We start from the raw sequence: 24,764 nt of genomic DNA, 5'->3' as shown, positions 1-24,764 counted from the left end.
ATTAGGGTGCTTAGAATGTGGTTATATAGCGCAGGTATGCCTTTCATATGAGGCGACTAAAATACCCAAATGATTCAAGGAGTTGTGTAGCCTTTCAAGGGAATCTCAACGCAATTTTTGCTTCTCCAACCGAGTTTTCAGCCTATTACCTGTGGCGAATCCTGCTTCTTCGTCGGCCAGGCGACCCCAAGATCCTCATGGAGCAAGAGAGTGGGAGGGAGGGATTGCCTAAATTTTTCCATGTGGTCATATTAAATCGTTCTCGAGATGGTCAGGCTTTTACTTTAATGGTGCTTGTTGCCGGAACCTACCGAATCTATATCCGCAAAAGGAACATACACATCGATAACACTCCTCAAAACCTTCGGTGCCATCGCTTCGACAACAACAACAACCCCTGGGCATGCACCTGTTTATCTTTCTCTAAGTCGTCTCTACGCCCCACTCAAATGCTACAGTTTTGCTACTCAAGAATATGCTTATAAGTTCTTTCTTTGATTCCACTCCCGGAGTTGAGAGTTCCTTTAAATCTCCGCTGGTAATTCATTCCTGGACGCTCCTTCTATGCCAATAAAGGTACTCGAAGAGCCCTACAAAAATCAGTGTAAAATTTAAGAGACATGTGACTTTTATGCTCTTGAAAAATTGCTTTTAAAATTCTATAGATTAATTCACGGATTGCCTGCCATTTAAAGAGGAAAAACCTTCCCTTTCCGATGACACATGTGCTTTCTTCGAAGATAAAACAAAAATAATGTTCACCGTAATAAATTCCTGCCCAACTCCCATAGCAGTATTGGTATTTTCATAGCTAGTTAAGCCAGCTATCGCTGTTTCGCGGTCAAGTATTCGCCAACCTGCCTCTCAAAACTCGGTGGAGCCCTTCTACTCCCTCTGCTTTCAAACTGCAGTGTCGACTGTAACGCTTTCTTGGAAGGAGCGTCTTCGTTCACAGAGAAACCTTTGGATATTTATTCGCTGCACTTTTTCATATCTGCAAAAATTCATACAGTGGATCATTATACCTCCTTAGATACTCGCCGTCGGCATCACGAACAGGACCATACATTTTCTGTTCAGCGTTTATCTCAAACACACCTAAAGCCATCTCATCTTCTATCGACCCAGTCCATGATTCCGACTCATACATCTACATTGACGTGGCTGCCAAGGCGCGAATGCAATGATTCTTTCTTGGATTAGAGCAAGTACTTCATCATGTTCTCATTTACCGCAAGAATCACTTTTTTTACCTCTTTATTTAATCCTCGAGAGGTAAAACATCTAGAAAATCAGCATCACTAATATGTACGTATGTATATATACTTTCTTTTTGTAGTAAATTTTGAATTCGGAGATATATTTGAAAAATGTATGTAATAAACAAACAATTGACAAAACATGCATACACACGCACACTTGCACATACACTTATGCATCAATGCACAAGCATTTATTGTAGTACACTTGTCACACATACATACTTACTTAAATATATAGACGTTTATGCGTTTTTGGCTTCATGTCCATATGCACAAAGCTATTTAAGGGACGCATTCAATGATTTGATTGAATGGCTATATGTATGTAGTTGTGATGTACCTACATTGAAAATCATACATACATTCTTATGAATATACTTAAATGCAAGACTATACAAATGTATATAAATGCTACGCATACAAGCCTAGTAAGAAAAATCCTGCAAATATGCGATAAGTCTAGTATTAATCCGGGATGACTCACAAGGGAGTATGCGACCAATGCCAGTTTTGATCTCTTTGTATGAGTTGAACTTTTCCCTTTTGGTTGAGCATGTCCTATGAAGAGACTAATTGTAACCATTTATACCCGAAAGGGATTTATAGGACCAAACCCTATGGGGCCATATGAAGACTAGTTCCTTTTAGGTTCAATAATGACCCAAATAGGGCCCAGTGGCATTTTTCATAGCAGAAACACAATCGAAGGGTTTACAAAGCCGCCAAATCTATTTCATGTAAGCTATTAGCCCGCTTTTCAAAAAGGAATAAAAAATATTCTCCGAAAATTAAACCTAACTGCGGCGTAGTCGTTATATCCTAGGAAATTAGTTTCGGTATAGCGCTCCGCATTTTTCTTAAATAATTCAATCAATTGTAATCTGTTTTATTTTTTTGCGGTTTTTTTTAATATTTCATCGGCTACATAGATTTCAAATTGACTAATCCCAACTTAACCGAAAGGGATTAAAGGGGTTCAATTATGCCCAAATGTAGACAAAAGGGATCAATCGGATGCCAATATCTGTAGGGATTAATCGAATGATTTTTTGCAGGGGAGATATACGACTTCAAAAAATCGGTTATTTTAAAGGTAATTTGAATCAGCTGGTATGAAGCCTGTGAATGCTTGTTGAAGAACAGTCATATCAAATTTTTAAGGGTTTAAGGTATGTCGTTATGAAAATGTAAGGATTGCTGAAATTTTCTTGCATGTACTATTATATCGAATGTATTTTCAATCGCATACATGTATGTATACATAAATATATATATTAGAGCGGGTCGAATTTTTTGCCCATCAGGAGTATAGCAAAAACGTAATCTACAGATGATTCTAAGAAAAATTGCCGAAGCCATCATAGCTCTAAATCCGATTTAGAGATCTACTTGAAAATATAAGTTTTTTTTTTTTGAATATTTTTTTCTACTAGAACGAATTCGTAAAACTGTCTGAATGAAAGTTGTTGGAAATGTTCTGTGCTTATTTTATCTGTAAAGAAATTTGTTAAAAATGAGAATATAATAGTTAAAAGGTCATTTTAGGCTAATTTCTCATAATTTAAGCCTAATATCTCTACTTAAATTCAAAAACACTATAGATATTGTGACGAATATTAGTGACAAAATAAGTGGTACTCACATCACTAGTCTGATGCTAAGTAAATGAAGCCACAACAACAATAAAGCAGACAGTCACTTGTATCTACATAAACGAGTCAACACGTATTTATGTACACGTAGATGAGAGAGGCGCACAAACACATGCATATATCTTATCTGAGATACTCCCAAAATTAGGAAATCATCTGTGGAAGTATCACTCACATATACACACGCATATAGCTATGCGCATATAGCTGTGCGTTATAGCTGATAAGGAGGAAACCAAAGAGTATTAAAGCAGCACCAGCTGAGACACGACGCGTCAGTTTGATTTAAGCACGCTATCTGTCGAGAAATAGAGCTGTTATTGTGAAGTACTTTAATAAAGGTAATTTTGCATTATTGAATAATGGAGTTATTTATACAACAGTTTTGTGATTCGAACGTAAGCAGGAGGTTGCAAATAAGAAGAATTACACTAAATTCATTACAATATTAATACAGATTCTTAAATGTACGTAAAATACCATTAAAGTAAGCCCAATATAATATTTTTCCTATAATTGTGACAGAAGCGAAGAAGATTGTTTAGCCAAACCCTACATTTAAATGCAAAATATCTATTTGCAAAAGTCGGGACCTCGACACCGTACTTGGAGCTATGGCGTCTTCAGCAATTGTTCTTAGAATGATCTGTAGATTACTTTTTACTATATTTTTACTAGCTATACTCCTGATGGGAAAAATCTATCCATACAATTTGTATTTGTATATGTATTATGAATACAATAAGGTCAATGCTTAATAATATACGATACTAAAAATCACAAAAGTACACATACACACATATTTGTGTCCGCAGTTTTCCACGGATAGCTGAAGTTACACGAGCAGATGTTTATATGTACCGCTGCGAGCACGAGAATAGCAGTGGCAACGTTTGTCAAATTTGTTCAATTAACACAGTTAGTATTCTTAAAACGAAATCCGCACTTTGGTGAAACGGGGAATTAAGAAAACTCAAAACAGCAGTAAGGAGTGTGTTTAATGAGTGCCTCACATTCATAGTGTATCAGTCAAGCAGGGATAAGCTCATATACCACAAAAAACTGTTCTGACCGTCTATTGAAAACAATCCACAGTCCTTGAGACTGAGAAAATTTCTGTTTAAAGAGTATTACAGGGACCACTCCTAAGAAGACTCTCTAAACAGCCTCATGAATACACACTTCCCTTGTTACATTCATTCATCAGAAGAAATATTTCTCTATAGACGCTCTCAGCCGTTGGAGGGATTACTCGATGGTGATGAAATTAATATCTCCCTACCCGATTACAACGCAGTGAGAAAAGCAACAATCAGATTAAAAAAATAATAAGGTCGTAGTGTTGCCTGCGAAGCTATTCAAATGCGGCGGCAGAGATTGGATAAGGCGCACGCATAGTTTTCTATGCAAAATATGGTTGGACGTGTGCATGTCTAATAATTAGAATCTAAGTTTTCTTTGCCCAGCCCACAAGGGGATCCTGCAAACTGCGCCATTTGTCGTGGAATCAGCCTTCTTAGTATAGTTTATAAGGTCCTGGAAAAATATTATATAAAGCGTGTAATTCCTGGCGAATGCTGAAGACATTGAGATCATCTGCTCAGGCAACCGCGCCGTTAGATCAGCTTACTATAAACTGGAAAAAGAAGCAAACAAAATGAGTTTTATTTTGAATGAGGTCAAAACAAAGCACCTTTTGTAATCAAGCAAAGAGTTAGCGCATTTGTGCTTTAGAAAGCAACCCACTGTTGGCAGCCATAATATCGAAATAGTAAAAGACTTCATTTATATAAGAGCCAGAAATATCATAAGCAGCAAAATCAGTTTTGAAATTCAGCGAAGCAACACTTATGCCAAAAAATTCTACTTTGGACGTAGTAGGCAATTGAAAAGTATAGTTCTCTATCGGTAAACAAAGATGCTATAGTGCAAAACTATGGACCACGACAAAATCAGACGCAGACATCAACATACTCCAGCGAGGTTATGTTATGCGAATGAAAGCTATTTTGATCGGACCCCGCCTAAGGAGCGGAGGCAGAGTGCGGCGTCCACTCCAACGGAAAGGCCAGGTGAAAAACAATTTAATTTCTAAAATTATTGAAAAAAAATAATAATAATAACACAATAGACGAAATTTGATACTGCTATTTTCGTGCTCATTGCTGTGAATGATCGCATGTACGTGCATACATGGCGTATACGCAATCACAATCGGCCTCAATGTCCGACAGCAAAATTGCCGCGTGGCATACTTCAAACGGTTGAGGCGAGGAGAAATGGAAATATAAATTCAATGGTCAATTTATTTGCAGTTTCGTTTTTCACATTGTTCAGTTGGCATGTCACTTACAAACCATTTATTTTTTCCCTTCCTTTTTGCTATAAGTTTTATTATTGTTCATTCGTCTTTTTGTCTCTTTTTGCGGTTAATGCAGTGATTCATGTTGAGTTGCAATTTTATTTATTTTTTTGTTTTGTATTGATTGTTTGTTATCCTTTTGCTTTCAGAAAATTATATTGTGTCTTTATTTCTTTTATCTATTTTATTTGATTGAAATATATCTTTTGTCTGCGGCGAAGAATTGTCTTTCCTTGAGTGCATGATTTGTTAAACAAATTGTTCATACTTTTGCAAGGTAAGTACTGACATTGCATACTACACATTTCCATTTGATTGCTTTGGTTTGGCTTCTATTGTATTTCAAGTAATATTGATTGTTTTGAATAAATTTTATGATATTCTTGCAAAATCTTGATGTAAAATGAATTGGCAGAAAATAGTATTGCAACGGAAATTTTATCTTGTATACTCAATGATTTATTGTTTTGAATTTTCAATTTATTTTATTTTAATTAGTAAAATTGAGAAATAGTTCCAAGAATGTCCTCAACATTGTTTTGCTTGATTTATTTAAATTGTCTTGTCACTTAATTGATCATATCGGTTTCAGGTCAAAGTTCTTACTAGACGCCAGTATCTAACTTGCATGTGCCTATTTTGGTTATTTTTTACTTAAGTGTTTGGATAATTCTATACGACAGTGCGGCACTTTTAACACTCGCTCAAAAAATCAGGACACGTTTTGGACCCTAGATGGAGAATTCGAAAACGGAAGCTGGAAACTTTACGTCTGTCAAAAGATATCGGCAAAAGAAATTGAAAATTTTACGGGGTTGTTGTAGTTTTGATGATTTTGTTGTACACACAAAAAAATTGTGAGGAAAGCGTGTTTTGTGTGCAAAAATACTGTGGCCTCCACACGCGGTTTCGGAGCGGTTTGGAGTAATTTTTCGGTTTTTCCTGAATTTCTTTTTAAAATATTTGACTTCCGTATTGGACTCGTGTTCCTGAATCGTAAATGCGTCGTTTGATACCATTCCACTATGGTCGAAATTGCGATTTGAGCGGCAAAAAATATTTCCCGACAAGCTAGCTTCACCAAATTTGGTGTGTAGACTTCTAATGATAAAAAAATCGATTTGAGAAAAAAATGGGCGGGCCACGCCCCTTTTTTCAAAGTAGTGACAAAACGTACTTCCTGGCAAGCTAGCTTCACCAAATTTGGTGTGTAGATTTCTAATGATAAAAAAATCGATTTGAGAAAAAAATGGGCGGGTCACGCCCATTTTTTTCAAAGTAGTGACAAAACGTACTTCCTGGCAAGCTAGCTTAACCAAAATGGTTACACGGACAAAACAGCAACTTGAGAAAAATATGAACGGTCCACGCCCTCTTTTTCCTATATCCAAAACCCAAATTGTCGCCAAAAATACTTACCAAAAAGCTGGCTTCATCAAATTTTGAAAACGGACTTCTTCTGACAAAAAAAACTTTAGAAAAAATGGGCGGCCCGCGCCCACTATTAAAAAAATATTGAATGCTACCAAGAAATTAATTTATTTTTTAACTCATAAATTTATAATTTTAAAGAAGTTGTAAATGCTTATGGATTAATCTGAAAATAACAAAAATAACATACATATTCTCGAAAGATATAGGGCTTAATTACTGATGGTCTGTTTCTTCGTTTTCAGCCGCTTCTAGTTCCAATGAATAATTATTTTTCGACTCTAAGCTTACACCAGAATCATAACTATAATTGCAGCTGGAAGCTTATTGAGATGTTGAAGGTAATAAAAGTTCTGGTGGCAATTCAGGCATTTTAAAAAGATCAATGACTTCTCGAGGAAAAGGAAGTTTTTTTGAACTATTTGTACGTTCTTGCAAACATAAACTTGAAATATATGGGTCAGAGCTATCCATAGCTCTATGATACATGTCAAGTATGTTGTGCACCCTTGAATCCTTTCGAGCGTGACCAGTTCGATCTTGTTTATAATATTTGTTGCGCGCCTCAGATGCATTTTCTGCCAGGACACCTACGGGTACTACTGAAGCTTCAATTATTTGTGACGAATGCACTAATATTTTGTGTATTGTGGCAGACATGTGTATGTAGTTTTGGAAAAATATTTCACTGGTTTTAATGCAATGATCACGAAACCTTTGAGCATCAATTTCAAATTCAGAGGAGAGAGCAATTAAGATTATGTGTAAATGTTTCAAAAAATCAATATTTATACCAGTAATAAATGCTAAAAGGTCCGTGCGCGAAAATGCTCTTCTAGCTGTGTTGCCATCGTTGGTGTTGCCGCTGCCATTTGCTTTCGGCTTATCGACATGAAGCCCCATTTGAAACAAAAACTCTTTTTGAATTTTTTGTTACTTTTCTGCCAGGATTCTCTTCTCTTCTGCTCCACGAACTTGCCATTTTTTAAAATCTAGCTTGTATGAAAGTTTTAAAACAAACTCGAAACTACGAATCCACGCATGCAAAGGGCTTAATCCATATTTCAAAGCGTTGGACTTCGGTTCAAAATTAGGAGAATAAAAGTTTCTTATAGTTCGAAATTCCTTTGGACCGGCATGACAGATAGGACATTGCTGTGCACTTTTAGTTTCTATCAACACATTTAAGACTTTCCCATCTATTAATGTCATATATAAATTATATTTTACTTTAATTTTTTTCCAATTACTTAGTGTATATTGTAGTGGTTTCAACTCCTCAATTTGTTTCTTTATGTTGTGGTTTTCAGTTAAAATGTGCTCTTTTTTTTCTTTAACAAACTCCACTTTTAAAGGTCTACAAAAGCGTACTGACTGAGTTGTACGGTTTACCCAAATGTTATACCCTGCTGACGAAATTATTTTTATTGGAATGATTGATGTCACAAAAAGGGAATGATTGAAACTTTCCGAAGTATTTTCCACAAATTTTTGTTTAAACAAGCTGTGACCGGTAGAACCATCAAACCCGTAGCTCGAAATTAGGATCGATTCTTCAACATCCATTGTACACAATACTTTATCTTGATATTCAAGAATTCTTTTAGCTGTGTGGTCTAACAAATTTTGCAACGACACTTCGACAGAGCTTTCATTCGCTTTGATTTCATCTGGTCTACATTTCAATTTGCTTTTATAAACTTTATCATAAGTCGGATAAATACTACAATTGTGTTTTATGTTTAATTGCCGCATATTTGAGTACACCTTTTTAGTTAATCCATTTTCTAACACAAACAATAGAGCTTCATCGGGTGTTACTGACGTAACTTCTTTATGGCTAGTATTAAGAACTTCTCGAATTTTGGATTGCCGTTTTGGAGATATAGCAACTTATTGTAGGACAAATTTCAAATCCGTTGCATGGGATTTGTTGGCAGATATAGAGGCAGCATGAACTAATAATTGCGCATTGTCTCCTTGCTGGGAAGCTAATTAGGAAGCTAATCTCCTTTTATTTCTTTCGCAGCTATCATCATACGTCAGTTTTGGTCGCCCAAGAGTATTAATCTTTTTCGGTATTACAAAAATTGTTTCTCGACTCAACCATTTCTTATTATATTTTCTAAATGCATTCTCATTTCTGGTTTGTTTATTCCATTTAAGTTTAATAAAATTAGATAAGTTCCGAGCTTTAGTACATTTCAATTTACATAATTCACTGTCAATTTCGTATGAAATCTTTCCTTTTATGTAATTCGAAACATTCCTGTTGTTTCTCAACCAAAACTCAAATATTTCAGAATTTTTAAACCTGAGTGTTTCTACAAAAGTATTAATAATTCATTTAATAGTAGTCGAATGCATACACTTTAAACATGACATAAAACTTGAGTTTTCTACAAACAATCACATGTAAATACTTCCAATGACACTTCAAAACATTTTTAGTTTTACTCCACGAAAAACGATAAAACTCTTCAGAATTTCACAAAAAATACATATAAAAAACTACCAAAATAAGTACGAAATAAAAACATTTAGCAAACTAAATTTGTATATAGTAAAATTACTCACCTCGCATAATAGAACTCATATTTACAAAATTTTTTTACAAGAATATATTATTAAAAAACAGTTTTTAATTTTATAAAAATTTTGCTGCTTCACTTGTATTAACACGTACTAAAAAATTTGTAAACATTACCAGCTGTTTGTACATAAACAGGGTTGCCAACAGTAAATTTTTTTTAAATTTTTTCTTATCAATATGTTGGGTATTGAACACCATCAAAATAATTGCAAAAATTTAAATTTGAAAAATTGACTTTTTGCCGCTTAAATCGCAATTTCGGCTATAGTGCATTCCTGACTATTTAGGAATTGCCTTAAGAGTGTCAAGCTGTTGTATAAAACTGCCGATATTTTGATAGGATTAACGAAATATATATATGTTAAAGTACGTTTTTTTCTTATTAATTCATCGAGCGGTAAGTCGGATGTCATTTGACAACTTTTTCATGTAGATGTTCGTGAATTTTTTGAAGAAATTTTCTCTCGAGCACTACCAGAGAGGCTTTTATAAGGGGATACGTCGATCACGTTTGAATATTGAACTGATGGTTATATTCTGTTTTCTCATTATTAACCTTTTTTATAAACCAACAATGTCTATCTCATTATAGGTAACAATGACTTCTATCGGGCAAATACTGTTCTATGGCTATGGAAAAGGACTGGCAAAAAATTTGTGAAGATACCACATAACCAAAGAGAGTTCAATAAGGGGAAAAATCAAGATCACTTACTATTCGTTTTTATGTTCCACGTTATGAATTTTTTAGTCACGAACTGATAGTGCAAGTTCAGCTGAGAAAAAGTAAAAGTCAGTAAAAGCTCTTCTGCCTCAAAAATTTCAGCTTACAAAATTTCATCAAGATATATCAAAAATTGAAGGACTAGTTTACACTCAAACAAACAGATGAACGGACAGACCGACAGGCGGAAAGACGGACTGACAGACATATGGGCATGGCTAAATCAAGTCAGCTCGTCATTCTGATCATTTCGATATACTTATTGGTGGGCCGGTCTATTCTCCTTTAAGGACTTACAATTTGGAGTTTCGTGAAAAATTTTACATACCCTATCATTTTCATGAAAAGTATGAAGATTAAATGGCCCTACGATGTCCATGAATCTTAAGGTAGCAGGCAGGAAAAATGATTCGAACAAATTTTCTGCTGTTTTACTGCTTCAGTAATGAAATGTTCGGAAGAAAACTTAACTCAATACATTTTTATTTTGGAATAAGTAAATCCAAAAAAATCTAAAAGAAACAAGTAAGGAAGGTTAAGTTCGGGTGTAACCGAACATTACATACTCAGTTGAGAGCTTTGGTGACAACATATGGGAAAATAACCATGTAGGAAAATGAACCGAGGGAAACCCTGGAATGTGTTTGTATGACATGCGTATAAAATGAAAGGCATTAAAGAGTATTTTATGAGGGAGTGGGCCATAGCTCTATAGGTGGACGCCATTTAGGAATATAGCCATAAAGGTTGATCAGGGTTGACTCTAGAATGCGTTTGTACGATATGGGTATCAAATGAAAGGTGTTAATGAGTATTTTAAAAGGGAGTAATCCTTAGTTCCATAGGTGGACGCCGTTTCGAATTATCGCCACAAAGGTAGACCAGGGGTGACTCTAGAATGTGTTTGTACGATATGGGTATCAAATGAAAGGTGTTAATGAGTATTTTAAAAAGGCGTGGGGCTTAGTTCTATAGGTGGACGCCTTTTCGAGATATCGCCATGCAGGTGTACCAGGGATGACTCTAGAATGTGTTTGTACGATATGGGTATCACATTAAAGGTATTAATGAGGGTTTTGAAAGGGAGCTGTGGTAGTTGTATAGGTGGACGCCGTTTCGAGATATCGCCATAAAGGTGGAACAGGGGTGACCCTACAATTTGTTTGTACGGTATGGGTATCAAATAAAAGGGGTTAATGAGCATTTTAAAAGGGAGTGGGCCTTAGTTCTATAGGTGGATGCCGTTTCGAAATATCGCCATAAAAGTGGACCAGGGGTGACTCCAGAATGTGTTTGTACGATATGGGTATCAAATTAAAGGTATTAATGAGGATTTTAAAAGGGAGTGGTGGTTGTTGTATAGGTGGTCGCCTTTTCGAAATATCGCCATAAAGGTGGACCAGGGGTGACTCTAGAATGCGTTTGTACGATATGGGTATCAAAAGAAAGGTGTTAATGAGTATTTTAAAAGGGTGTGGGGCTAAGTTCTATAGGTGGACGCCTTTTCGAGATATCGCCATAAAGGTGGACCAGGGGTGACTCTAGAATGAGTTTGTACGATATGGGTATCAAATTAAAGGTATTAGTGAGAGTTTTAAAAGGGAGTGGTGGTAGTTGTATATGTGAAGGCGTTTTCCAGATATCGACCAAAATGTGGACCAGGGTGACCCAGAAAATTATCGGTTGGATACCGCTAATTTATTTATATATGTAATACCTGCCAAGATTTTAAGGGTTTTTTATTTCGCCCTGCAGAACTTTTTCATTTTCTTCTACTTAATATGGTAGGTGTCACAACCATTTTATAAAGTTTTTTCTAAAGTTATATTTCGCGTCAATAAAACAATCCAATTACCTTACCATGTTTCATCGCTTTTTTCGTATTTGGTATAGAATTATGGTATATTTTTCATTTTTCGTAATTTTCGATATCGAAAAAGTGGGTGTGGTCATAGTCGGATTTCGTTCATTTTTTATACCAAGATAAAGTGAGTTCAAGTAAGCACGTGAACTAAGTTCATTTAAGATATGTCGATTTTTGCTCAAGTTATCATGCTAACGGCCATGCGGAAGGACAGACGGATGACTGTGTATAAAAACTGGGCGTGGCATCAACCGATTCCGCCCATTTTTACAGAAAACAGTTATCGTCATAAAATCTATGCCCCTACCAAATTTCAAAAGGATTGGTTAATTTTTGTTCGACTTATGGCGTTAAAAGTATCCTAGACAAATTAAATGAAAAAGGGCGGAGCCACGCCCATTTTGAAATTTTCTTCTATTTTTGTATTTTGTTACACCACATCATTACTGGAGTTGAATGTTGACATAATTTACTTATATACTGTAAAGATATTAAATTTTTTGTTAAAATTTTACTTAAAAAAAATTTTTTTTTTTAAAGTGGGCGTGGTCCTTCTCCGATTTTGCTAATTTTTATTAAGCGTACATATAGTACTAGGAGTAATGTTCCTGCCAAATTTCATCATGATATCTTCAACGACTGCCAAATTACAGCTTGCAAAATTTTAAATTACCTTCTTCTAAAAGTGGGCGGTGCCACTCCCATTGTCAAAAATTTTACTAATTTTCTATTCTGTATCATAAGTTCAACTCATCTACCAAGTTTCGTCACTTTATCTGTCTTTTGTAATGAATTATCGCACTTTTTCGGTTTTTCGAAATTTTCGATATCAAAAAAGTGGGCGTGGTTATAGTCCGATATCGTTCATTTTAAATAGCGATCTGAAATGAGTTCTCAGGAATCTAGATGCCAAATTTCGTCAAGATACCTCAAAATTTACTCAAGTTATCGTGTTAACGGACGGATGTACGGACGGACGGACGGACGGACGGACATGGCTCAATCAAATTTTTTTTCGATCCTGATTATTTTGATATATGGACGTCTATATCTATCTCGATTCCTTTATATATGTACAACCAACCGTTATCCAATCAAACTTAATATACTCTGTGAGCTCTGCTCAACTGAGTATAAAAACGGGAAAGGGAGAAGAAAATATATGGGAAGTTCAAGGGAGAACGGAAAAGTAATATTAGAATGAGGCTTAAACAATAGAAGAAGAAGCGAGATTAGGACAAAATGAGGGAAGATATACAGTACAATGAAAGGAATATGGAAATGAGTTGGTCGAAATAGGTAAACCTGAAAGAAGCAGAGTGGAGAGAAAATAATCGGAAGAATAAGGTGAATCCAAGATGGGTAGAGAAGGCAGGGATATGGATAGCGAAATTCGGAACAATGTCTACTGGGTTTTAAGCTGGGAGTAAGTCATGTTTATCTACACGTTTTCAATGTTAGCCAAAAATGCTGCTTGTGACAATTTTTAAATAAGATACTCTTAGATACATCTTTTTGCCATTAGATAAATGTTATGATTTGCTTAAGCATGGCTCCTATAAAATCTGCCGCTATATGTTTTTACACGATACACTCCTTTCTATTTAGTGAACCTCTTTCTTGACACCAATTCCGAATATTCGTAGTATTAACTTCCCAGATACTCATCTGCATCTTCATGGTTATGTTCCAAATTGTCAGACATATCATTGACATATTCCTTAGTTGTGAAAAACGTGATAATCTAAAGATCTAGTCATTTATTTCCGTTGAAAAAACGTTGTCATTGGAAGAAACGCCCGTTGAGAAAAGAAAATACAGTCCGCAGGTATTTAAAAAATCTATATGGCAGACAAGAAAAGAAGCCACACTTTAATTTATGACGGAGACTATTGTAATTTTTAAATACAAATATCAATATTAATTTTTCAAATACAACAAAAACCTATAGAAAATATAGGTCCATTCTAGGAGCGCTTAATTAATTGCCGTTTGCATCGAGCTCATGATAGTAGAACGCCAAGTGTCGAAAGTCGCCAGAGCTTGACCTTTCATGGCTTTTGTGCTGTTTATCGGATGCCATTCCTGCAACTTTTTCTAACAGAACAATTAGCTGATGTGCTGTTGCAGTTGTCCACAGTTCTAGTATCAATAGTCATTGCAAATAATTTTGAGTTGTTGTAATTACCAAAATATGTCTACAAAATTTAAAATAATATTATGGATATGGGCAGTAAACCTGGCGCTCTTCGGTGCTAGAACTTTCTGGTCGAATCCTCTGCAGCGCAAACAATTTTATTTCGCTCTTGGAACTCTTTAGCCTGAGGATTTTAGTCGCTCCGAACGACAAACTTGGTAGATTTCATAGAGCTTCCTTTTTATCTGTTATCTCTTGTGCCGAAATTGTAATAAATTTATTTTCGTATCGAGTTTTACCATAAAAAATTGCTGTGGAGTGGCAAAAGATCTTCATACCTGCCGTTTTTCAGATTCAAAGTCCATAAACTTTTCGAACAACTTTCTCTCGAATATTTTAAAATACATATACCTAGCTTCTCCACCGAACAAGGATTTCACTTAATTTCTAATCAGCTCAAAGTTGTACGATAGTAGGTTCTTTAAGTAATTCGCCGTGATGAGATGACCATGTTTCCCAAAGAGAAGCCGTCCACAGATTCTATATTATTACCTTTTGCGGCTGTAACAAATTACTTTTGTACAACCCAAAATTTATGGTCAGTCCACAAAGGATTAATGCACCTGTTTATAATTTTTTTTTTTTAGTACGAATTCCTACAACTATAAAATATTTTAATTCCCACCCTTATCTTGTTTAATTGCCTACACGTAGGCAGTGTTTTACAACCTAAAATAAGGAAAATTCTTTTGACACTATTCTTTGACATACATTTAAAAATTACGAGCATTTTAAGGACAATAAATAATAGCTTACCCATCTGCGCCAAAAGCCTTCAGTTCACGATCCAATGTCTCCTTAACATTTTGCTGAGAGTAAAGCCCAATAGGTGAGTTGAATTGCTTGTGAACTAATTTACGTTGAACAGCTGCCATTTATATTCTAGTTAACTCTTTGTTTTATCTTTTATTTAATAAATTATTTAGAAATGGTACTTTAACGGTAATTTATTTACTTCGGTTGAATTTTTAATGGCGGACACCGTAAATCTGAGCGATAAAATTATTGTAGCTTTTTAATAAGAAAATTTTTATGAGGAATGTGGAAAATATGAGAAATGGTAAGGCGACATAAGCGCCTATAAAATATCATCTTGTTCTTATGAAAATAACAAAATATGAAAGATGAGAAGCAAACGAATGAATGCCATCTAACTAGTTATGGATACAGTTGTTTGAACTGTTAAATTTTTCTAATAGCGTTCGGTTATGTACTGGAGTAGAAATCAAGTAAAATAACTTCACTAAGATGAAAAAAGCTAGTTCAATGAATTAAAAAAAAAACTGAAGTAGTTAAAATGATATTTAGCTAGAAATACAAATATTTAGGCAATAATGTCTGCTATCGAAAGTAGGGGCTAGTATAAAAGCCCATAACAGAGATTCTTTCAATTTATTCGTTGCTATCCGTGTTAGCGAACTTTTCCCGACATCCAGCTTGTACAAAGGCGTTACCCTCTTTAAGCGCCATTGTTTGTAATATATATATATTTTTTTTTTCTAATTCTGTAACAGTTTTTGTTTTGCTTTCATCAGAGCACAATGTCGCCCAATTGGGCGTAACTCAGGTACGTTGGGTGGACTCATATTTGTGTACATTGTTATCTCTCAACTACTTCTGCGTGACACGAGTGTAATGTGCCACATCCAAGTCCGCTCAAAATATAGTCGGCTCATTATGACGATGTGAATAGCACAAGACTTTTTTGAAGACACTCTTTCACATAATTTTCTACGTTGACGGTTCCCATCGTAAATATAGGCGTTGATTTATGCCGCACTCATAAATAATTTTCCATATAGTTTTTGCCGGAACTTTTCTATTCGGATTGTTTTTTCTTTTGAAACATTAGAACTGGGTAACTGGTAATGTCCGCAGGCTCACTTAGAATACGTCCCACCGTTCACAGTCATTGGATTGGCTCCAAGTTAAGCTGCATATTGATCACAGCGTAATGGATTCTATGCGGTCAGTAAACAGATTAATGCCGCAGGGTAAGGTTTTATGACCAAAGCTGTATACATCAATTGCTTAATCGGTTCGACGGAGGATCAGTCAATCTTACGGCATATGTAGATGACGTCTCGGCCATCATAAGCGGCAGATGCCGAACAGTAATTAGCAATCTGACTTAGGGATGTACAAGCCTGGACGTCTGGTGTCGGCTTAACCGCTAACGCAGAAAAACCCGATTTCGAAATATTTACTAGGAATTCAAGGTCCCTTGGACTAAGCCTAAGATTGAAAAACCAACCACACAAGAAAATTGTATCTCAAAGTATCTAGGAGTTATACTAGATAGAAATTTGTCGTGGAAACTCCATGTGGAAGAGGTAGCGAAGAAAGCCTCCGCGGCCCTGCATGCATGCCAGAGGATGCTAGGATGCACATGATACCTATAACCTAAATTCTCTCATTGGGTATTTACGGCAATTGTCACCCCCCATACTTTACAGCGGAGTTTGGTTGACAGCCACAAAACAAGTACGTTTACCAAAAATGTTTAGGGGGTATGCAGAATATCAATGATGAGTACAACGGTAGCCCTAAAAAGCACATCCGGCCTGCAGATCTAATGACCGAAAACATCACATTAGCAACTGCAACGAGGCTTAAGTCCCGGGGCTAGCTTGGGTGCCGGTCTTATGGCCATAGCAGTATAACGCCAGGGTGCAGAAATGGCAAAACAGCAATTGCTGCATAGAAGATAGATGTCTCAATCCATTTGGGATGAATTAAAAGAAGGCAGTAGTTGGATATGACCCATCAGGCAGGGGAGGCATTATCAAAAGTGCGGGGCTGCAAAGTTTCTAGGATCATATGCAAAGCCTACGATATTAGACTCACATAGTGGATCATATATCTGAAGAGAGAAGATTTAAGACTCACAATGGGCATACTAACAGGGCACTGCCTTCTGGCGTCACATGTTTATAAGAAAGGCCTAATCAGTTACAAAAGTTAGTTTTTTCTTACTAGGGATAAAACATTATTCTCAAACTGGGCGTTTGCTGATCCCTTTGAGCGGAAACTTCTTAATTTGTCACATTCGTTGAAACGCGTACTTTTGGCGGTGTCATGCGATGATCCTGTGAGTAAGTAACATTGCTTTTTGTAAGTAACATTGGAATTTTTAGTCAACATGTAAACAATATTTCTACGCAGCTCTTCGTCGTTGTGGAAGGCTTGACTACAGGAGCTAATATTTTTGTAAAATGTCGTGAAACACTTATTCAAAATTTATCTATTTAGAGTGTAATTTGTCAATATTAAAAAACTTATAAAGAGTTCTGCATCTGCAAAACTCTCTGTACCAGTCCTTATGTGCTTTCATATTAAAACCCTCATATCCCATAAGACAAAAAAAAAATAAAGGAATTTGTGTATTGCCCAAATATTTACTGCTTAACTAAATGAGGGAGTATGGGTTGAGGCTTTGTGCCAATAATACAATTTTTGGATTGTAAAGACAATTTTTGCTTTTTTGAAAACAGTTATCACTTTTCCTTCTCGCGTGTGTTTTTAATATTTCACTTTTATACACATTAACCCGTTTTTGCAAGAAGAATTTTTCAACGATCGTTTCATAAATTAATCTGCATGTATGTATGTGTTTGCTTGTGTATTACAACTATTTTACTGGATGAAATTTCGTTTTTGAATTCGTAGATCGTTGGGGATTCGCTCTGAAAGAGATAAAAAATAAATTATTATTATTTTTTTTAACAGTAATTAGAGATCTTAAAGATATTCAAATAATCTATAATTCTATTATTCGATTTAAGTTACTTGTATGTTTGTTAATCGTATTTGATAATTCCAATAGCTGATTTATTTAGATTATTGGAATAATTGCAACTTAACGATTTGGCCTTTTTCAAAATCGAACTTTGTTTTGTATGAAGTGCTCATAAGAAAAGTTGCGTATACGCCATGTATGTACCACAATGTCTTCTTTGTTGAATCTTTGTTAGGTTGGATATTGAAATCTTGTAGGGTCTACACACAGTGAGTCAGTGTGAAGAGTCGGTTTCGATGTGTTAGTGAAAATATTTTAGTATTAGACATACAGACATAGCTTTGGCTGCCTCGTGAAAATTAAAACGAGTTTGATTTTGGCGGCGATTCAACACGTACACAACTTAGTTATTTGACTGACAACTGACTCGCGAGTCAGACGCACAGTGTGAAGACCCTGTTAGAATGGTGTCCCCTTGTAAAATTTTCATAAAGTTGCGTTTCCGTTGAGAAAAACTTAAGTATCCATACATAAAAATGAAAATAGTGCCAAGATAAGCCGTGAACAGCAAAGCATCAGTAATGTATGCAGCAAACAAGAGAGTTTTCTAAAAGTCAAAAAATTTAAAAACTTATATATCTTGTTATCAAGGAAGCCTTAACTCTCATATAAACAAAAGTCTACATTTGAAACAAATTTTTAAAAAAATTTGCATAAAATAAAAATTTCGTAAGCTGCAGGCCCCAAGGTTTTCAGTGGCTTACTAATTATCAATTCTGAGACGATAAAGTGCATAAAATCAATGAAATTATTATTTGCGTGGGTCTGAGGGTCACCTTACTTGAAAAGAAAAAACACCACCACTCCGCCGGTATTATATATTTGTAGAGACCATATAAAATATATTCAAACTGCATCACATTGTTGACTTCAACTTGTCGAAACCTAATTTTTCATCTGGCATTACTACAAGCTTACTCAAGACTTTAGCTGGAGTAGATACCTTGTCGATAGTGTGATGGCTTAACCGAACTCTAAGCCATCGACTTTGAATGCCTGAAAACTTAAGAATCCACGCCATTCTGCCTCATATGAAGGTGGCGAGATTTCGGTGACCAAGAACTGTGCCTATCGTATGATTTGCTGCCAGAATGTGCACACGACGGTATTTAAGTGCAATTTTCCTGATATCCTTTGTTGATAACAAGAAGGAGGGAGCGAGAAGAGAGCCACAAGTGAGAGAAGATAAATTCGACACAGAGTTCCGTAATGAAATTACAGCTGAATTTAAGCAGCGAAGAAAATTGGAGAAAGGTATACATAGATCATTGGGAGTAAGAGAAACCTCACATGTTACAGTGCAGCATTAAAAACTATCTAGCTATTAGAAGTAGCGGTTGACCCAACCCACTGGCCGTGAGAGATTTCAAGTACGCCAAAAGCCATTTCAGAAATATTGCTGCGAGAAACCATCGATACAGCAACCAGTTTCACGAAAAAAATTTTAACTATAGAAATGGCACCTTCTGAAATGTTTCAGATAACTCGATTTAAAACCAGACTTTTGGCGCTTTAACTAAGAGAAGAAATGAAATTTAGGCTAAGTAAATTTAGCACCTTAAAGTTGTCAATTGTAAATTAAATTTTTAAATAAAAACGTAAATGTATTTTTTATACCCAGGTGTACTTGTACGTAAGGTATTTTAAATTGGATTGGATAAAGGTTGGTTGCACAGGTATAAAGAAATCGAAATATATATCTAATCTAATCTAATATATATTATAAATGGGAAAGTTTGGATGTTAAGATGTTTGGATGTTTGGATGTTTGGATGTTTAGATGTTTGGATGTTTGGATGTTTGGATGTTTGGATGTTTGTCCAGACGTTTGTCTTTGTGACCCAATAACGCAAGAACGGCTGGACCGATTTGGATGAAATTTTGCACACATATAGACAATAGTCTAGAAGGATCTACTAGCTATATATTTTTCAAAAGGGGCGTGGTCCCCGCCCCCTAGGAACTGTTATAATTTAATTATTATATTTTTTCGTCTTTGCGACTGAATCACGCCAGAATGGCTACACGGATTTTGATGAAATTTGGGACACCGACAGTAGTCTACTAGCGAAATTTTTTTCGAACATGGAAAGAGGGGTGGGGGTCCCACGACCCTTCGAGAAATTATTTTTCATAATTTTTACACATTATAACTTTACGTATACTGGCCTTCACCAATATCACAGACTCAAGGGGTCAAATAAGTCGAGGGCTTACAAAGTAAGCAGTGACACCCTCCGCCCGCCCCCCTTTATCTCCCCCTCTGGTGTAAAATCCATAAATTGTTATAACTCAATCTAAATTTTCTCCTAAATCAATAGTTTTTGGTATCTGGTACATACAGAACGAGATCTAGACAATTTTGGAGGAACGATCAGTGGTCCTCTCCTCTACTCCCGCCATCCACCCTCCATCAATTGTTTTTATTAGCACGCTTTTATTAGCTTTACCTGTATGTTTCTATCTAACTTTTTATTCGCTCCAATGCGCCTGCTGCCTTATTAACATGGTTTTATAATTAGCTTCACCTTATTTGTAATCCCGTAAGGGTCATATCGAGACCCTTCCGGGATCATTTCTGGATGGTTTTCGGGATCGGTCCGGGATTATGCCGGGGTAATTTCGGGACTTTTTCGGGACTATTTCGGGATCATTTTGGGACCCTTCCGGGATCATTTCTGTATAGTTTACGGGATCCGTCTGGGATCCCGTCGGGGTCATTTCGGGACTATTTCGCGATCATTTGGGGACCCTTCCGGCATCATTTCTGGATGGTTTTCGGGATCCGTGCGGGATCTCGTCGGGGTCATATGGGGACTTTTTCGGGATCATTTGAGGGCTCTTCCGGCATCATTTCTGGATGGTTTTCGGGATCCGTCCGGGATATCGTCGGGGTCATTTGGGGACTTTTTCGGGATCATTTGGGGGCTCTTCAGGCATCATTTCTGGATGGTTTTCGGGATCCGTCCGGGATCTCGTCGGGGTCATTTGGGGACTTTTTCGGGATCATTTTGGGGCTCATCCGGCATCATTTCTGGATGGTTTTCGGGATCCGTCCGGGATCCCGTCGGGGTCATTTCGGGACTTTTTCGCGGCTAATACGGGATCATTTGGGAACCCTTTCGGCATCATTTCTGGATGGTTTTCGGGATCCGTCCGGGATCCCGTCGGGGTCATTTCGGGACTTTTTCGCGACTAATACGGGATCATTTGGGAACCCTTTCGGCATCATTTCTGGATGGTTTTCGGGATCCGTCCGGGATCCCATTAGGGTAATTTCGGGACTATTAGGGGATCATTTGGGAACCTTTCCGGCATCATTTCTGGATAATTTTCGGGATCCGTCCGGGATGCCGACAAGGTCATTTCGGGACTATTTCGGGATCATTTGGGATACCTACCGGCATCATTTCAGGATGGTTTTTGGGATTCGGTCGGGATCCCGTCGTGGTCCTTTCGGGACTTTTTTTCGACTAATACGGGATCATTTGCGGACCCTTTCGGCATCATTTCTGGATAGTTGTCGGGATCCCGTCACGGTCATTTCGGGACTATTAGGGGATCATTTGAGGACCTTTCCGGCATCATTTCTGTATTGTTTTCGGAATCCTTTCGGGATCCCGTCAGGGTCATTTTGGGACTTTTTTGGGGCTAATACGGGATCATTTGGGGATCCTCTAGGGGTCGTTTCGTGACTTTTTCTGTTTTATTTCGGGATCATTTGGGGACCCTTCCGGCATAATTTCTTGATGGTTTGCCGGATCCATCAGGGTCATTTCGGGACCATTTTGGGATCATTTGGGGACCCTTCCGAGATCATTTCTGGATCCGTCCGGGATGCCGTAGGAGCCATTTCGGGATTTTTTGTTACTTTTCCGGGATAGTTTTTGGACCCTTCCGGGATCATTTCTGGATCTGTGCGGGATCCCATCTGGGTAATTTCCGGACTATTTCGGGATCATTTTGGGATCCTTCCGGAATCATTTCTGTATGGTTTTCGCGATCCGTCGTTGATTCCCTCGGAGCCATTTCGGAACCTTTTCTGGAGTATGTCGGGGTTATTTGGGGACTTTTTCGGGATCATTTGGGGCTCTTCCGGCATCATTTCTGGATGGTTTTCGGGATCCGTGCGGGATCTCGTCGGGGTCATTTGGGGACTTTCGGGATCATTTGGGGGCTCTTCCGGCATCATTTCTGGATGGTTTTCGGGATCCGTCCGGGATATCGTCGGGGTCATTTGGGGACTTTTTCGGGATCATTTGGGGGCTCTTCCGGCATCATTTCTGGATGGTTTTCGGGATCCGTCCGGGATCCCATCAGGGTAATTTCGGGACTATTAGGGGATCATTTGTGGACCTTTCCGGCATCATTTCTGGATAATTTTCGGTATCCGTCCGGGATGCCGACGAGGTCATTTCGGGATTTTTCGGGATTATTTGGGATACCTACCGGCATCATTTCTGGATGGTTTTTGGGATTCGTCCGGGATCCCGTCGGGGTCATTTCGGGACTTTTTCTCGACTAATACGGGATCATTTCCGGACCCTTTCGGCATAATTTCTGGATAGTTGTCGGGATCCGTTCGGGATCCCGTCACTGTCATTTCGGAACTATTAGGGGATCATTTGAGGACCTTTCCGGCATCATTTCTGGATAGTTTTTGGAATCCTTTCGGGATCCCGTCAGGGTCATTTCGGGGCTTTTTCGGGATCATTTAAGGATGGCTTTCAGGATTCGTCCGGGAACCTGTCAGGGTAATTTCTGGACTTTTCCGAGACTATTTCGGGATAATTTTGGGACCTTCCCAAGATCATTTCTGGATGGATTTTGGGATCAGTCCGGGATGCCGTCAGGGTCATTTTGGTATTAGGTGATCATTTGAGGACCTTTCCGGCATCACTTCTGGATGGTTATCGGTATCCGATCAGGATCCCCTCGGAATCATTGCGGGACTTTTTCGGGATCATTTGGGGTCCCTCCCAAGATCATTTCTGGATGGATTTCGGGATCTGTCCGGGATCCCGTCAGGGTCATTTAGGGGTGCGTTCGAGATCCCGTCAGGGTCATTTCGGACTTCTTCGGGAATATATCGGGATCATTTCTGGATGGTTTATGTGATCCGTCCATGACCCCTTAAGGGTCATTTCGGGACTATTAGGTGATCATTTGAGGACCTTTCCGACATCACTTCTGGATGATTTTCGGTATCCGTTCGGGATCCCGTCGGAATCAATGCGGGACTTTTACGGAATCATTTGGGATTCCTTCCGGCATCATTTCTTGATGATTTTCGGGATTTGTCCGGGATCCCGTCGGGGTTATTTCGGGACCTTTTCGGGGCGAATACGGGATCATTTGGGGATCCTCTAGGGGTAGTTTCGTGACTTTTTCTGTATTATTTCGGGATCATTTTGGGACCCTTTCGGCATAATTTCTTGATGGTTTGCCGGATCCATCAGGGTCATTTCGGGACCCATTTTGGGATCATTTTGGGACCCTTCCGAGATCATTTCTGGATCCGTCCGGGATGCCGTAGGAGCCATTTCGGGATTTTTTGTTACTTTTCCGGGATAGTTTTTGCACCCTTCCGGGATCATTTCTGGATCTGTGCGGGATCCAATCTGGGTCAATTCCGGACTATTTCGGGATCATTTTGGAATCCTTCCGGAATCATTTCTGTATGGTTTTCGCGATCCATCGTGGATCCCCTCGGAGCCATTTCGGAACTTTTTCTGGAGTTAGTCGGGATAATTTAGGGACCCTTCCTGGATATTTTCTGGATGGTTTCTGAGATCCGTCCGGGAGCCCGTCAGGGTAATTTCGGAACTTTTTCGGGACTATTTCGGGATCAATTTGGTACCCTTCAGGCATCATTTCTGTGTGGTTATCTGGATAAGTCTAGAATCGTGTCGTTTTCATTTCGGGTTTTTTTGGGACTACTTCGGGAACTTTTGGAAACACTTCCGGGGCGTTTCTGGATGGTTTTCGGGATCCGTCCGCGATAGCGTCGGGGTCATTTCGTGGCTTTTTCTGGATAATTTCGTTATCATTTTGGGATCCTATCAGGTTATCAGCTCATAAAGTTCTTTTTTTTACTCAATTACAAAAATAAAATGCATTAGACAGAAACAAAATTTTAAACAGATAACTTTATAAGCAGGCTAACGTGAATAGCCCACATATTTTATTTTCTCCTTGCGGACGGGGCCGCGGGTAAAGGCTAGTATATATTATAAACGGGAAAGTTTGGATGTTTAGATGTTTGGATGTTTGGATGTTTGAATGTTTGGATGTTTGGATGTTTGTCCAGACGTTTGTCTTTGTGACTTAATCACGCAAGAACGGCTGGACCGATTTGTATGAAATTTTGAACACATATAGCCAATAGTCTAGAAGGATCTACTAGCTATATATTTTTGAAAAGGGGCGTGGTCCCCACCCCTAGGAACAGTTATAATTTAATTATTATATTTTTTCGTCTTTGCGACTGAATCACGCCAGAATGGCTACACCGATTTTGATGAAATTTGGGACACAGACAGAAGTCTACTAGCGAAATTTTTTCGAACATGGAAAGAGGGGTTGGGGTCCCACGACCTCTTCGAGCAATTACTTTTTAATAATGTTTACACATTATAACTTTACGTTGCCAATGTCACAGACTCAAGGGGTCAAATAAGTCAAGGGCTTACAACGTAAGCAGTAACACCCTCCGCCCCCTCCCCCCTTTATCACCCAGTCTGGTGTAAAATCTATAAATTGTTATAACTCAATATAAATTTTCTCCTAAATCAATAGTTTTTGGTATCTGGCACATACAGATCGAGATCTAGACAATTTTGGAGGAACGATCAGTAGTCCTCTCCTTTTACTCCCGCCA

At 37.7% G+C, this 24,764-nt stretch overlaps 1 long non-coding RNA gene and 1 pseudogene across 1 annotated transcript in view; both read right to left on the bottom strand.

Moving 5' to 3' along the window:
* The window catches only part of LOC137252588 (uncharacterized), a 56,113-nt gene that overhangs the window by 9,149 nt on the left and 22,200 nt on the right, over positions 1 to 24,764 (bottom strand). The window contains exons 2-3 of the long non-coding RNA XR_010953619.1: positions 17,496 to 17,771; positions 14,842 to 15,074 (exon numbers count right to left, since the gene is read on the bottom strand). This is a non-coding gene — a long non-coding RNA (uncharacterized lncRNA). The remainder of the gene's footprint in view (positions 1 to 14,841; positions 15,075 to 17,495; positions 17,772 to 24,764) is intronic.
* Positions 6,835 to 9,303, bottom strand: LOC137254381 (uncharacterized; annotated as a pseudogene).

The sequence above is a fragment of the Eurosta solidaginis genome, chromosome 5, assembly GCF_040869045.1.
Source record: "Eurosta solidaginis isolate ZX-2024a chromosome 5, ASM4086904v1, whole genome shotgun sequence".
Classification (NCBI taxonomy): Eukaryota; Metazoa; Arthropoda; class Insecta; order Diptera; family Tephritidae; genus Eurosta; species Eurosta solidaginis.
This window is presented reverse-complemented; position numbering and strand designations above follow the sequence as displayed.